We start from the raw sequence: 14,547 nt of genomic DNA on the forward strand, positions 1-14,547 counted from the left end.
GCTCGGGTCCCGCCGACAGGAAACGGGGTCCCTGGCGCTAGGTTCCGGCCCCTCCCGCCCCGCCGGGTTCCGCGCTGCGCCCGGGCCCGAGGGGCGCCCCGGCCGACCCGACCGCCGCTGCAGATCGAAGGAGGGAGCCCGGCCTCCTCACCGGTCAGCGGGGCGACTCCGGACGGGGCTCCGGGCTATGGGGACGGCGGGTTCCGCCGCGCGAGGCGCCCCCACCTTCTCCGCCCCCGGCCCGGCCGAGGGTCCCCAGGCGCCCGCTTCCTGAGGCCGCCCGGCTCGCGGTCCCGAAGGGTTGACTTGAGCTTTTGCCCTGAGATGAAGGGAGCACGGGGCGGCCGAGGCTGCCCGTGGGGGTCTGTTCGGGCCGGGGGCGCCACGAAGTCCTGCCTAAGGGTCGGCTGCGGCCACCGGGGCACGAGTTCCCGGCGCTGCCCACGGGCTCGGAGACCGGCGGGGCCCCGGGGCCGTGCGCGCGGTCGCTCAGACCCTGATTAGGGAACTGGGGGAAGGAGGGGGGTCGGGACCGACCGAGGCCCGAAGTCGCCCCCACCATCCTGTGGGAACAACATCCTCAGGCACAGCCATTCCCAACCATTCACATCCTCAAAAAAAGGCACGTGTCCTTATCCATCTGCGGATGGATGAACAGAGCCCGGCCCCGGGACAGAGCAGCCTGGTTCACCCGAACCCTCAGCCCGCAATTCTGCGTGGGAGTGGAGGGGGTGTTTGGTGTCTGGGAATTCCCCTGGTGGGGCAATAAGCCAGGGGTCTGGTGTCATCCTCCACCCACATTGTTAACACTGGATCACTCCTCTCCGTGCCGGGCCTGCAGCCCAGGCACCCTGCAGCCTGTCCTCCCCGAACCATGCGTCCTGGTAGAGCTGTCTCCCTCGCCCACAGTCTTCAGTCCCGCCTCACACACCAAACCCTCTTCTGCCTCAGGTCCTTTGCGCCAGTTGCCTCTGCCTAGACCTGGTTCCCTGGATGCCCCCTCCCCACCCCATGTGTATGTCCGGCTCCCTGGACCCACCCCCCACACTGTGTGTCTAGCCCCCTGGACCCACCCCCCACTCTGTGTCTAGTCCCCTGGACTCCCCTCCCCACCCCCTGTGTCTAGCTCCCTGGACCCCCAACCTGGCCCATGTGTCCAACTCCCAGGACCCCCCCACCACTGTGTGTCCAGCTCCCTGGTTTCCCCCACCACCCTGTGTGTTTGGCTCCCTGTCCTGCTGCCTTCTCAGTGCTTGTGCACCCCCAGCCTCATCAGACTTGTCACTCTATTAGAACAGGATGTAGGGCCTGGACTGTTGGCTCCCTGCTACCCCCACCCACAGGACAGTGCTGGGGTTGACCCGATTTTGGCTGCACATTTGACTGGCCCCTGGATCAGCTCTAGGACTAGATGTACCCAAAAGGATGCCCACATCCTTGCCTCAGCTCCTGCCTCTGCCCACCCAGAGAGCTGCCTTGCCCCCATGTCCATGATGCAGCCACCAGGCCTGGGTAAGCGTGGGTGTCCGAGACGGGCTGGGACACCCAGAAGAGGAGCCAGGACTTGCTTAGTCTGTATCCTGGCTCTGCATGCCTCAGTGTCCCTGCCTGTAAAGTGGGATCTATGGGAACCCATGTGTGGGCCGGGCACAGTGCTCATACCTGTGAACCCAGCACCTTGGGAGGCCAAAGGGAGGATCCTTTGAGCTCGGGAGACAGGGTCTCGCTCTGTTGCCCAGGCTGTAGTTCAGCGGCGTGATCTCAGCTCACTGCAGCCTCCGCCTCCCAGGTTCAAGCGATTCTCCTGCCTCAGCTTCCTGAGTAACTGGGATTACAGGCACTTGCCACCATGCCCAGCTAATTTTGTATTTTTAGTAGAGATGGGGTTTTGCCATGTTGGCCAGGCTGGTCTCAAACTCCTGACCTCAAGTGATCTGCCTGCCTCGGCCTCCCAAAGTGCTGTGATTACAGGTGTGAGTCATCATGCCTGGCCAAAAAAATTTTTTTTAAATTAACCGGGTGTGATGGCACGTGCCTGTGGTCCCAGCTACCTGAGGCCAAGGTGGGAAGATCACTTGAACACAGCAGTTCGAGGCTGCAGCGAACTATGATCGCACCACTGCACTCCAGCCTGGGTGACAGAGCAAGACCCTGTCTCCAAAAAAAACCCTCTAAACCCATGTGTTATGGATAGGGCCTCTAAGAAGGTAATTAAAGTTACGTGAGTCCTAAGGGTGCGACCCTGAACTGTTGTCCTTAAAAGAAGAGGAAGAGACACCAGGAGTGAGCACACAGAGGAGAGCCCACATGAGGACGCAGGGAGAGGGTGCCGTCTGCAAGCCACGGAGAGGCCTCAGGAGGAACCCACCCTGCCGGCAGCCTGATCCCTGACATCCAGACTCCGGAAGTGAGAAAATAAATGTCGTTTAAGCCGCCCAGGCTGTGGTGTTGAGTTATGCGGCCCTAGCAGGTCATTTGTCACGTCATGGGTATCTGGACCTGGAATCGTGTGCTGGCCCAAGTCAGCAGCATGGCACCCATGGTCACCCCTTCAGCTGAGCCACGTGCCCGGGTGCCCCAGGGACAGAGCAGGGTGTGCCACGGGCACTGCCTGGTTCCTGAAGCTGTGGGGCAGGCCGGTCTGGCCCTCAGAGCCTGTGCTCTGATTCGAGGGCCGTTCAGTTGGGTTGAGCTCCACGGTCCCAGAGCGCCCGCCGTCAGCTCAGGCCCGAGGCTACACCTACTGAATCCCCCCAGCACTGCAGCACCCCTCCCCCTCCTTCCCTGCCCCCCCACACTGCAGCACCCCTCCACCTCCTTCCCTGCCCCCCCACACTGCGGCACCCCTCCCCCTCCTTCCCTGCCCCCCCACACTGTGGCACCCCTCCCCCTCCTTCCCTGCCCCCCACACTGCAGCACCCCTCCCCCTCCTCTGCCCCCCACACTGCAGCACCCCTCCCCCTCCTTCCCTGCACCCCCACACTGTGGCACCTCTCCCCCTCCTTCCCTGCCCCCCCACACTGCAGCACTCCCCCTCCTTCCCTGCCCCCCCACACTGCAGCACCCCTCCTTCCCTGCCCCCACACTGCAGCACCCCTCCCCCTCCTTCCCTACCCCCCCACACTGCAGCACCCCTCCCCCTCCTTCCCTGCCCCCCCACACTGCAGCACCCCTCCCCCTCCTTCCCTGACCCCCCTGCACTGCAGCACCCCTCCCCCTCCTTCCCTGTCCCCCCACACTGCAGCACCCCTCCCCCTCCTTCCCTGCCCCCCACACTGCAGCACCCCTCCCCCTCCTTCCCTGACCCCCCTGCACTGCAGCACCCCTCCCCCTCCTTCCCTGCCCCCCAGCACTGCAGCACCCCTCCCCCTCCTTCCCTGCCCCCAGGCACTGCAGCACCCCTCCCCCTCCTTCCCTGCCCCCACACACTGCAGCACCCCTCCCCCTCCTTCCCTGCCCCCCAGCACTGCAGCACCCCTCCCCCTCCTTCCCTGCCCCCAGGCACTGCAGCACCCCTCCCCCTCCTTCCCTACCCCCCAGCACTGCAGCACCCCTCCCCCTCCTTCCCTGCCCCCAGGCACTGCAGCACCCCTCCCCCTCCTTCCCTACCCCCCAGCACTGCAGCACCCCTCCCCCTCCTTCCCTGCCCCCCCACACTGCAGCACCCCTCCCCCTCCTTCCCTACCCCCCTGCATTGCAGCAGCCCTCCCCCTCCTTCCCTGCCCCCCACACTGCAGCACCCCTCCCCCTCCTTCCCTGCCCCCCACACTGCGGCACCCCTCCCCCTCCTTCCCTACCCCCCCCACACTGCAGCACCCCTCCCCCTCCTTCCCTGCCCCCCACACTGCAGCACCCCTCCCCCTCCTTCCCTGACCCCCCTGCACGGCAGCACCCCTCCCCCTCCTTCCCTGACCCCCCTGCACTGCAGCACCCCTCCCCCTCCTTCCCTGCCCAGCTCCCCAGCTGGGCTCCACCTGGGCACCCTCAGTGCGGGTGGCCGGGAGTTGGCTGAGGGAGACCACATTCACTTCACTCCTGGCCTCCAGCACCCAGCAGGACTCACAGGTGGAAGGCAGACAGGGTGTGTGCCAGGGCCTGGGCCGCCAAAACAAAGAACCCCAAACTGGTCCTTTCTTCTTTCCCAGTTCAGGAGAGCTGAGGATGTCGGCCGGGCCATGGCCCCTCCAGAAGCCCTATGGGAGAATCCTTCCCACCTTGGCCTCAGGTAGCTGGGACCACAGGCACCTAACCCTTCCAGCCTCGGCGCCCTTGGCTGCAGCCACATCGCCCCCTCCCGCCCCTACATCCACCATCACGTGGCTTCTCCTGTGTCTCTGTCTCCGTGTGCTGCCCTTCTTAGGACGCCATCACGTTGGAGCGGGACCACCCAGCCAATTACGTCGGCGATGACCCTATTCCCAAGCCGCATTCTAATGGACCAGCGGCTACGACTGGATCCTATTTCTCTGGGGACCACCATTCAGCCCTGGACCTGTGTGGGGCTGACAGCCCCCAGTGCTGGCTCCCCCAGGCCATCCTGCAACCACCCTCATCATGCCACGACAGTGGAAGCCGAGGGCCCTTCCTGGTGCCCCGGTGAGTGACACAGCCAGGACCTGACCCTCCCATGCCTCTGTGGCAGAGCAAGGTGGGTGGGGAACTGGCTGTCCTGCTCCCAGCTGCGTTCCTGGCACCTATGCCCCACCCAGCCCAGAGCAGATGTCAACACACATCTGGGTGTCAGGCAGCCGCATGTCACTGAGTGGGGTAAACAAGGGAGGGTGAGAGGAAGGTCAGAAGGCCATGGCTGAGGGCGCAGGTGTGGGCTGAGGCTCTTGCTTCCCAGAACACAGACTGACCTTGGTGGCAGACCTCACCATGGGAGCCCCCAAAGGCTGCTTGCTTGAGGCCTCCAGGCCTCTTGCAGGGCCCTAAAAGCACAGGGATCCAGGACAAGAGGTGCGGGGGCCCCCGCCTGGGCACCAGCCTGCATGGGCCAGAGCAAGCCACTTCCTCTCAGGTTTGGGGAATACCCATGTCAGACTTGCAGAGGCAACTTCTCCATCTGTCTGGCTCCCAGGCCCTGTGGCAGGAGAGGAACCAAGAAATGAAAGGGCCCGGTGGGTGTGGGCGGGCCCTGCTCCGATCTGGATCTGGCCAGTGCCTGTGGCACGCCCTGCTCTGTCCCTGGGGCACCCGGGCGTGTGGCTCAGCTGAAAGGGTGACCATGGGCACCATTTGCCTGGCTCCCAGGTCCTGAGGCCAGAGAGGAGCCAAGAAATGAAAGGGCCTGGTGGGTGTGGGTGGGCCTCAGTGTCTGGCTGCTCCAGGAGGAGGGGGGTGGGCACTGACTCCTGGCTGAGGGCTGGAGGCAGGGAGGCTCCTCTGGACAGGAAGACCCTCCAGGAACAGACCAGCAAGACTGGCACTGTCCAGATGGGACCAGGAGCCGGACAGCAGCATCAGACATGCCCCACAGCGGCCGTGACCACAGCCACTTCCTGGAGGTCAAGACCTGGAGGCAGGGCCAGTGCTGCCAGGGATCCTGGTGTGGACACGGGCAGGAGCAGGGGATGCTCCCTCGAGGCTGGTGTGGAACAGGCCGTGCCGCCCAGTGGGTGGGCACGCAAGGGGGCTCCAAGCCAGGCTGTCCTCCCAAGGCCGGCTTCGTCCAGAAGGAAAGGAGCCAAGGTGCCCCGGCATCCACCTTCCTCGGCTGCCCTGTCCACTGCAGGGACGGCAGCCTGTGAGCAGGAGGTGCTTTGAGGGAGCCAGGGGGACCCTGGGGGACACACGGCATTTCCACACTGTAACCACGTCACGTAGAGACCACAAAGTCTTCCTGTCTTGGGGTAAAAGTGAGGAAACTGAGGCTGGGGAAGCTAAGGGGCTCACGTGGCCTCTGGAAGGGACGGGGCTGGACCCCGGCCGCCGACAGTGTGGAAACGGCGGTTCCTGAGCCAGTGTTGCGGCAAGGGGCAAGGGACGGGCGCTGTCAGAAGCCCCATGCCCCTCCCCAACCCCCCCAGGAAGTTCCACTGAGTTCTCAGTGCTGAGTCACTGGCTGCGGGGCCTGCGGTCCTGGCCGGACAGGAAGTTTGGGCAAGGCCTTGCCCTCCCCCTCAGGCGAGAGGCACAGATCCTGCCACACAGCCCGGCCCCACTTCCCAGGCCCCCGGCCCCATAGGCCTCCAGCCACAGCCTGGCTGCTGTCCTCATGTCCTTGGCTCTGGCCTGGTGAAGGCCAAGGGCACTTTAGAACCTCCCTGTGCGTCCATGTGCCAGGTTGGGGCTGGACACGAGGCCACAGCAGGGGCTGGCAGGTGGCAACCTCTGCTCCTTGACCTGGGATGCTCCAGGTTGAGACGTAGGGTAGCTGCAGTCCCAGCAATGACAAGCTCTGGGTAACCCTGGTGAGTGGACGGCCAAGGCGAGCCCAGCCTCGGTCACAGGGGGGTGGAGGGCCAAGGCGAGCCCAGCCTCGGTCACCGGGGGGTGGAGGGCCAAGGGGAGCCCAGCCTCGGTCACTGGGGGGTGGACGGCCAAGGGGAGCCCAGGAGGTCACTGGAGGAGGAGAAATGCAGGAAGAAGGCAGCTGTCAACAGCGCAGGGGTGCACAGAGCCCTGAAGGAGCCATGTGTAAGGTGCCGAGGGTGTGTGCAGGTGGAGCTTGGTCAGGGAGGCCGCACCAGGACCACCAAAGCAGGTGATACCTGAATGATGTTCTAGGCCAAGGAAGAGAGGACAGAGGCCCGGCCAGGGCTAGAGCATAAACCAGGCTGGTGCTGACCACGGCAGAAGGGCAGAAGGTACCCTCCGGCTGTGCGTGGAGAATGGGCAGCAGGGATGAGGGCCTGGGGCCAGGCTGGTGGCACTGGCTGTTCCTGAAGCCCGTCACTCACCTGCATCTGTTCCATCCAGGCGCTGGGGTGGGCAGGACACCAGGATGCCAATGGCTCACTGAGCCGCCGGGGGCACCGCTAGGGCTTGGGGACCACAGGACTTGCCACTGGACATGGGGGTTGAGGATAAGGGAGAGAAAGGCTGAGGCAGCCCCGTGTGAGCCCAGCAGGACTGAGGGTCTCGGAGAGTCTGGGCTCTAGGACATTTCGGGGTTACCGTGAGAGGAAGCTCCTAAGGACCGTGAGAGTGGATGGGGCCACCCCAGGCAGGTGTGGGCAGGGAGGAGAGGAGCAGGGATGGGGCCCATACATTGGGCTCAGGAGACGCAGGGAAGCCCCCAAGCTGCAGAAGAGGAGGACACCCGGGACCAGGCAGGGCCTGGAGGCCGGGGCAGCGATGGAGCCCTGCTGGGCCTGCAGGTCTGAGGCACTTGGGGGTTGGCCTGGAGGCCTAGGGAGGGGGTGTGGGGCAGCAGCACACTTTGCTGGTGCCACCTGGGAAGGTGCCCACCCATCTCCAAGGGGCGGGGGAGGAGCTAGTCTGTGCGGTGAGGGTGACACTGTCCCAGTCACCCTCCCTTAGACAGCAGGGAAGGTCCGGTCACCCCCAGGCACTTGCAGGCCGTGGGGGCTCCCCAGGAGCCAGTGGCTGCCCGTAGGGTCTCGCAGGCCAGAGGCCTTGCTCCCTGGGCCTGCTGTGTCTCTGGAGGCCCCAGCTGGCAGGGGGACCGATGGGGCCCTTCCCCACCAGCCTCCCAGGTGCTGGTGGCCGCCCCTGAGCAGGGGGTTCTGGGGCCCCTGCCTGGACTGCTCCCCCACTGCTTGGCCCCGCCTCTCAGTCTCGGACTTGGGGAGGAGCAGCCAGGCCAAAGGGTGCAAAGAGGGGGCTGGGGGGCTGCACTGAAAGGCGGGGGGGCTGCGCTGAGAAGGGGGGCTACAGGCGAGCATGGGCTGCCCTGTTCCTACCCAGCCTTGAGTTCCAGTCTTGACTCCTCTCCTTCCACACTCCAGTCCTGCCTCCATGGCAGACCCAGGGCCGACGTGGGCTCCAAGGAGGGCAGAGGAAACCCTGATCCCCCAGCCCCCAGCTCAAGAGGAGGCAGGGGTGGGACACAGGGCAGGTGGAGCAGAGAAAGGCAAAAAACCGCACTCCAGGATGCTGGACGCTCAGGGCCGGGGGGGCCCTTTCACAGCAGGTTGTGGGGGCTCTCAGGGCCACACTTTGCCCAGCCTCCAAAGGGCTGAGCCAAGAGGAGAGGGCAGTGTCCACACCCATCCAGCCACCTGCCACCCTGATCCTGGGACAGAGTTGTCTCTGTTGGCCCAGCGTGGCCTGGACGCCCTAGGCTGGGCTCCACGGCCACCCCAAAACCTTCTTGCCAAGGAAGGCTGTTCCTCCCCCAGTGCCCAGGAGAGCTGCCTCCTGCTCCATGCCTACCACTGAGGCCTCCAGCTGATGACCTCCTGGCCTGCTGAGTCTTGAATGTTGGGGCCAAGGGGCTGGGGTAGGGCTCCACTCCACCCCAGGAGTGGGAAGGGAAGACCCAGGGCAACCTCTGGCCTCAGAGGCAGCCCCTGCCTGGCACACCCACTCCAGCTTAAACATGGAAGCAGGCTGATCACACTGATTTTTGTCCTTAGGAAAGTAATAGATTCCGGCCAGGCATGGTGGCTTATGCCTGCAATCCCAGCACTTTGGGAGGTGGAGGTGGGAGAATCACCTGAGCTCAGGAGTTCAAGACCAGCCTGGCCAATACAGTGAGATCCTGTCTCTATCTAAAAAAAATTTTTTTTAAGTAAATAAAAAAAGAAAGTAAAGATCTCTTCCACAAAAGTGCTGGGACAACTGGATATCCACATGCAAAGAATAATGCTGGATCCCTATCTCACACCGTTTATAAGTATCAATGCAAAATAGATCAACAAACAAAACATAAGAGCTAATATCACAAAACTCTCAGAAGAAAGCATAATTAATTAATTTATTTTATTTATTTATTTAGTTTTAGACAGAGTCTCACTCTGTCGCCCACCCAGGCTGGCACGCAGTGGCGCAATCCCAGCTCACGGCACCCTTTGCCTCCTGGGTTCAAGCAATTCTCATGCCTCAGCTTCCCGAGTAGCTGGGATTACAGGTGTGCACCACCACACCAGGCTAATTTTTGTATTTTTAGTAGAGACAGGTTTCTACTGGCCAGGCTGGTCTCAAACCCCTGGCCTCAAGTGATCTGCCCACCTCAACCTCCCAAAGTGCAGGGATTACAGGTGTGAGCCACTGCGCCTGGCCCAGATTTTTGATATGATACCAAAAACACAAGCAACATAAGAAACAAAGATACAATTTTGTGCATCAAAGGAGAGTGAAGGCAGCCCACAGAATGGGGGAAAATACAGACCATATATCTGTTAAGAGTTTAATACCCAGAACATGTAAAACTCAACAAAGGGCCGGGCACGGCAGCTCACACCTGTAATCCCAGCATTTTGGGAGGCTGAGGCAGGCGAATCACTTCAGCTCAGGAGTTCAAAGACCAGCCTGGGCAACATGGTGAAACCCTGTCTGTACAAAAACATACAAAACCATTAGCTGGGTGTGGTGGTGGTGCTCGCCTGTCGTCCCAGCTACTTGGGAGGCTGAGGTGGGGAAGACTCGTGTGAACCCGGGAGGTGAAGGCTGCAGTGAGCTGAGAACGCACCACTGCACTCCAGCCTGGGCAACAGAGTAAGACCCTGTTCCAAACACAAAAGAGAATAAAACTAAACAACAACAACAAAAAAGACAACCCAATACCAAAGAAGATACAGAATGGCCAACAGGCACATGAAAAGATACTCAACATCATTAGTCATTAGAGAAACGCAAATCCAATCCATCATGAGATACTACTTCACACCCATGAGCACGGCTTTAATGAAAAACAAACAGGGCTGGTGCGGCAGCACGGGCCTGGAGTCTCAGCCAGGCAGGAGGCGGAGGCAGGAGGATCACTTGAGCCCAGGAGTTCCTGCCTGGGCAACATAAGAAGACCCTGGTCTCTGAAAAACAAACACCTCCCAGAAAACCTCCACAGAAAATAACAGGTGCTGGTGCGGATGTGGAGAAACTGGGACCCTTGAACACCCTGCTGAGAATGGAGATGGCCAAAGCCTCCATGGAAAGCAGTGTGGTGGCTCTTCATGGAGAGGAGCCTCGCCCTGGGACCCCCAACTCCGCTCCCACGTTCGTGGACAGGAGCCTCGCCCTGGGACCCCCAACTCCGCTCCCACGTTCGTGGACAGGAGCCTCGCCCTGGGACCCCCAACTCCGCTCCCACGTTCGTGGACAGGAGCCTCGCCCTGGGACCCCCAACTCCGCTCCCACGTTCGTGGAGAGGAGCGTCGCCCTGGGACCCCCAACTCCGCTCCCACGTTCGTGGACAGGAGCCTCGCCCTGGGACCCCCAACTCCGCTCCCACGTTCGTGGACAGGAGCCTCGCCCTGGGACCCCCAACTCCGCTCCCACGTTCGTGGACAGGAGCCTCGCCCTGGGACCCCCAACTCCGCTCCCACGTTCGTGGACAGGAGCCTCGCCCTGGGACCCCCAACTCCGCTCCCACGTTCGTGGAGAGGAGCGTCGCCCTGGGAGCCCCAACTCCGCTCCTGCGTTCATGGAGACAAGCGTTGCCCTGGGACCCAGCAACTCCGCTCCTACATTCACACCAAAGAGAAATGAAGACATCTGTTCACACAAATACTGGCCCAGGAATGTCTGTGGCACCACTGTTCACAACAGCCAAAAGGTGGAGATGACCCAAATGTCCGTCAACAGATGAGTGAAGAAACGAAACGTGGTCCATCCACATGAGGAAACATCATTCAGCCGTAAAAAGGAATGAAGAGGCCGGGTGTGGTGGCTCATGCCTGTCATCCCAGCACTTTGGGAGGTCGAGGCAGGCGCCTCACCTGAGGTCAGGAGTTCGAGACCAGTGTGACCAACATGGTGAAACCCCGTCGCTACTAAAAATACAAAAATTAGCTGGGCGTGATGGTGCACGCCTGTAATCCAGCTACTCGGGAGGCTGAGGCAGGAGAATCACTCGACCCAGGGAGGCGGAGGTTGCAATGAGCCGAGATCAAGCTACCGCACTCCAGCCTGGGGGACAAGAGCGAGACTCCGTCTCAAAAAAAAAAAAAAAAAGGAATGAAGCACTGATAGACCCTCTCCCATGGATGAACATCGAAGGAAGACATGATGCTCAGTAAACACGCCGGTCACAAAGGCCACACCCTGCAGGGCTCCATTCACATGAAACGTCCAGGACAGGCCAGTCCACAGACACAGACAGCAGATGGGTGGATACCAGGGAAGGGGGGGTGCTGTGGGAAGGAGGATGGGGAGCAATTACTTAATGAGTGCAGGGTGTTTTAAAGGGGTGATGAAAGAGTTTTGAAACTAGACAGCTGGTGGTGGACAACAACGTGAGCACGTCCAGTGCTGCTGAGCTGCCCTCTACCGTAACCGTGTGCTACGAGAGCTCTACCTTAATTAATTATTATTATTATTTTTTTGAGACGGAGTTTCGCTCTTTGTTACCCAGGCTGGAGTATAGTGTCGCGATCTCGGCTCACTGCAACCTCCGCCTCCCAGGTTCAAGTGATTTTCCTGCCTCAGTCTCCCAAGTAGTTGGGATTACAGGCATGTGCCATGACGCCTGGCTAATTTTTGTATTTTTGGTAGAGATTGGCCAGGCTGGTCACCCTATTGGCCAGGCTGGTCTCGAACTCCTGACCTCAGGTGATCTGCCCACATTGGCCTCTCAAAGTGCTGGGATTATAGGCGTGAGCCACTGCGCCTGGCCTATTTATTTATTTACTTATTTATTTTTTCTTTTTGAGACAGAGTCTTGGTCTGTCACCCAGGCTGGAGTGCAGTGGTATGATCTAGGCTCACTGCAGCCTCCACCTCCTGGGTTCAAGTGATTCTCCTGCCCTCCTGCCTCAGCTTCCCGAGTAGTTGGGATTACGGGTGCACGCCACCACGCGTGGCTAATTGTTCGTATTTTTTGGTAGAAATTCAGTTTGCTGCACCCACTTTACAGAGCAAGAGACTGAGGTCCGGAGAGGTCCCCACACTTCTTTCTTTCCCCACTTGACCACATTCTTGGAATGACCACCCAGGATCCAATGAGCATTAGTTCTGAATGTTCCAGCAGCATTGACCCTGTCTCAGTTCCGTCTCCCAGTGACAGAGCGAGAGGTCACTGAGGACATCAAGAAGACCTGGCCAGCACACGACAGCTGCTCTCATCAGACCATGCACACCTACACCCCAACACCTGTGCACAGACACCCCTACACCCATGCAGACACACCCCTACACCCGTGCAGATGCACCGCTACACCCGTGCAGACACACCCCTACACCCGTGCAGACGCACCCCTACACCCGTGCAGACGCACCCCTACACCCGTGCAGACACACCCCTACACCCGCGCAGTCACCTGTGCAGACGCACCCCTACACCTGTGCAGTCACCTGTGCAGATGCACCCCTACACCCGTGCAGATACACCCCTACACCCGTGAGCAGAGACACCTGTGCAGACGCACCCCTACACCCGTGCACAGAGACATCTGTGCAGACGCACCCCTACACCCGTGCACAGAGACACCCCTACACCCATGCACAGAGACACCTGTGCAGACGCACCCCTACACCCGTGCAGACACATCCCAACATCCATGCACAGACACACCCCAACACCTGTGCACAGACACACCCTCACGCCCCTGTACACCCCCAACCCCACATAACCGGCCCTCTCATAACCCTACACCATGCATCACACCCAAACCCCATGACCAACACCCACCATGGGCAGCAGTGTGGTGGGTCAGGCCCCACTGGGCCATGGTGCGGCTTCTCCTGCCCTTTTCACCTCTGCCCCCACCTGGGCTGCCACTCCCTGGGAAGGCCCAGCAGCCAGGTTAATATGTATTTTTCTGACTTTGGGAGGCCAGGCAGGTGAATCACAAGGTCAGGAGTTCAAGACCAGCCTGAACAAAATGGTGAAACCCTGTTTCTACTAAAAATACAAAACATTAGCTGGGCGTAGTGGCAGGTGCCAGTAATCCCAGCTACTCAGGAGGCTGAGGCAGGAGAATCGCTTGAACCTGGGAGGCAGAGGTTGTGGTGACCCAAGAATGCGCCACTACACTCCAGCCCGGTGACAGAGTGAGACTCTGTCAAAAAATAAATAAATAATAATATGTATTTTTCTGTGAGCCTGGACAGGTTCTCTGGGGCGAGTGAAGGGAGGGCGCAGATTTGGGCCATGGTCCTGGGCCTGGGTCTAGGCTCTGTGTGGTGGAGGGCACCAGCCTCCCCTGGCACCGTCCTGGCTGCATCCCCCATCTGGCCTGGGCACGTCCCGCCACACGCCCCGCGTGGGTCTGGAGTCTGGGGACGGTGTGGCCACAAGTGTGGAATGACAGGCTGTGACAGTTGTGTCACCAGATCCTCTGGGCAGGGAGCTGTAAGGCAGGCAGGGTCAGGAGCTGGGCAGCCCAGGACCCCAGGGAGGTGGGGCCGTGGCTCGGCCGGAATGTCCTTCCCCGTGACTCGGCTTTCTTCCCCTGACCCGGCCGGTCCTGGCCCCAGTCCTGTCCATGGGGCGGCAACTGGTGCTGGGTGGTACGGCCAAGACTGGGTCAGGACGGGGTGGCCCTGCTGGGATCTGGAAAATGGTGTGCGGGGTTCCCAAGGACGCAGGATGTGGGCTGTGTGGCTCCCCCGACCCTGGAAGGTTCCCTGGGACCTGAGATCTGGCCCCGATAGGTCCGGGGGCCTGTTCTGCCACCCTCCCTGGGGCAGCAGCTGTGGTGCCCCTCGGAGAAAAGCCTCTCCGCATTTCCTAAGTCATTTCAGGACACAGAGGTAGGGACTCTCGGGGCAGCCCACGGGGGAGGAAGCAGATCCCAGCCTCCCCTTCATGCCCGCCCCCTCCCACAAAGGTTGCTCTTGGAAAAGGTGGGACTGCGTACCCCAGGGAGCTTAAGCCTGCCAGGGAGCAGGGTGGGAAGGACCTGGGGGCCAGGCCCCTAGGAGGACATTCCAGGGCCTGGAGGGCCCTGTAGCTGGAACTGGGAACAAAAGGAAGTTGGGGCAGCTAGGGGCAGGTGGGGGCACCTGGGTCTGGGGGAGAAGTCAGGACTGGGGGCTGTGGGGTCACAGGGGGGCGTCCTGTGAAGCCGCTCACTGGCCAGGGATGGTGTCACCTGTCCACACCCCCACCTCCTTTCCTGCAGAAAAGGGCGGCCTGGGCCTGGGGTCTGACCCAGGGCCACTGTGGGGGAGCAAGCGTTGGAGCCAGGTGTGGGGTGGGTGCTCCCAACACCACCCAGAGTGGGGTGCAGAGATGCGGACACACGTGGCCTTTCCCACCTCTTCCCGCAGCTCCAGACCCCCAGCGGGCCAGGGGATCGCACCATGGCCAGAAGTGCCTCTCCCCTGCACCATCGCTGTCTCTGACACATCCAGGGTTGTTGAGGGAGGAGCATGACCCCCAGAAGGCATCTTACCCGAAACCAAAGTGGTATTCAGTGCCCAGGTGCCCCTGGAGCCCTGTGTCAGATGGAGCCTGGCCACCTGGGCCCTGGTGCCAGG

This window comes from Pan paniscus, chromosome 19, assembly GCF_029289425.2.
Source record: "Pan paniscus chromosome 19, NHGRI_mPanPan1-v2.0_pri, whole genome shotgun sequence".
In the NCBI taxonomy this organism is placed as follows: Eukaryota; Metazoa; Chordata; class Mammalia; order Primates; family Hominidae; genus Pan; species Pan paniscus.